The sequence below is a fragment of the Sturnus vulgaris genome, chromosome 5, assembly GCF_052056855.1.
Source record: "Sturnus vulgaris isolate bStuVul1 chromosome 5, bStuVul1.hap1, whole genome shotgun sequence".
Classification (NCBI taxonomy): Eukaryota; Metazoa; Chordata; class Aves; order Passeriformes; family Sturnidae; genus Sturnus; species Sturnus vulgaris.
In genome coordinates, this window is record NC_142247.1 from 13,533,725 (window position 1) to 13,535,680 (window position 1,956).

Here is a 1,956-nt window from a genome sequence, read left to right on the forward strand (position 1 = left end):
CTCTGTGTGTGGACTTCTTTTGTTAAATTGATTTATAATGGAGCATAGTACTTTCATGTTAAGATATCCATTTATAGCCTTGGACACCCAGTGTCTTTTTTCCCCCATTAGCTTTTTTGAAATCTTGCTCTTGGGAATGATTCTGGGAATAAAGAGATTTATATAGTACTTAGATTAAGAGAAAATCTGTTCTCATAATAGGGCAAACCATGTGTCAGAGGTATATGCAGTACCAGTGGGATAGGGAAAGCTGTTAAGATTGTTTATTCAAACTTCCAAAAATTGCTTATACATCCTTGAATGCTGTTGACTTCTAAACTAAGGGTGTTGGATTGAAGCACTCCTGAATTGTGTGTTCCCGTGGGGACACTGATTGAGCTAGCTGTTATAGGAGTCTCTCAAATGCTTTTGGTTAATATAGCCTTCTAATAGGATTAGTTGCTAACTTGTAAATGCTTATACTGAATGCCCAAATCACTCACACAGTTCTGTCAATTAATTTACCTCAACACTAGAACTATTGGTACCCCTTTAGAGTATTTAAAACTTAGAGCTGAGATATTTTCCCTGTGTGATTCCCTCCCCCTCCTCCTTGTGCCCACAACCCTACTTCTTTTAGCATAAACATAAATCTAAAATCTTCCTTTCCATACTTGGTTTATTGCTATTTCCTTTTGGATTAAAACTATATTCTGCTTTGTTAGTACATGACTTCTCATTGGATTTTTTTTGTGTGTAAAAAGTCCCTTTCTGAAGAGGCCTTTAACCTTGGAAACATAGACAAAATGAAGGTTAGTTTTTTTCCTGACTGTATTTTCATCACTGTTGCCTTTCATTGTCTGTTATGAACTCCATAGTGTCCTTCAAGCTGTTAGTTTATTCTTCTCACTGGTGTGTTTAATACCTCAGCTGGAAAACTCTGGTTTGCAAATCTTATTCTCCATCTGACAAAATGATCTTGTTGCAGTTTGTGTTATTATACAATAATAATACAATACAATAATAATACAATACAATAATAACTGTATCTCAGCCTTACCTGTGGTGACACTTGGGGTTACAAAGGTCCTGGGAAGTGAGTTTATCCAAGAAGTACTAGTCAAGAGGAGGGATGGGCTTGGTAAATGTAAGTAAAAGGAAATCACTCACTTGGTAGCTCAAGTTTTTGCTATAGCAAGGTATTGAATATGCTTGTTTACCCTCATGGTTTAAGGACAAGAGTGGATTATAAAGGGTAAAGTTTGTTTCAGGATGAAGTTCAGATTTTTTTTTTTTCAGTAGGTAACAGAAGCTTACAAATACTTTTTTGTTATTCATACCAAAAGAAATTAAAATTGGGTAACTTTTTGACTAAGTAAAACTGTTCTAAACCACATTGACACTGTAATCTCTTGTTTGGGGCAGTCCTTCCTGTAGTTAACAGAGCAGGTTGACCATGTCTCACATGTCTGTGTTTTAGGTGGTTGTGTGTTCCTTGTTTTCATGGTTTTTGTTATTTGTTGTGTTCTAAGACTGCTACACTTGGCAGCTATCTTACTGTCATCTTCCACACCAAGGAGGTTGTAATCACGGTAGTGGAGCAGAAAGCATTTTTTCAGCCCTTAAGGGAAATGCAAGGCTGATGTGAAGCAGTCTTGCAGATGATTTTTCCTCCCTCTTTTATGACTGAGTGGCAAACTCATTGTTTTCAATAGCTGTGAAAGATAGGAAAAACCAAGACCTTAGAGCTTGTGCAAGGCAGATGTTCTGTTAGCCAAACACAGGATCTTTAGGAAAGGGGCTCTCAACAGTGAGAAATCACACCATTCCAGATGGAACGTGTTGGGTTTCACCAGATTTTGTGGCTTAGAGACCTTCAGTAGGAAGGAAAATGTGTGAAATGTTTGCACAGGCTGGTTGTAAGGAGGTGCTCCATCCAAGTGAAGTGCTGAGACACTGGAAAAGGCATTGTTTGAT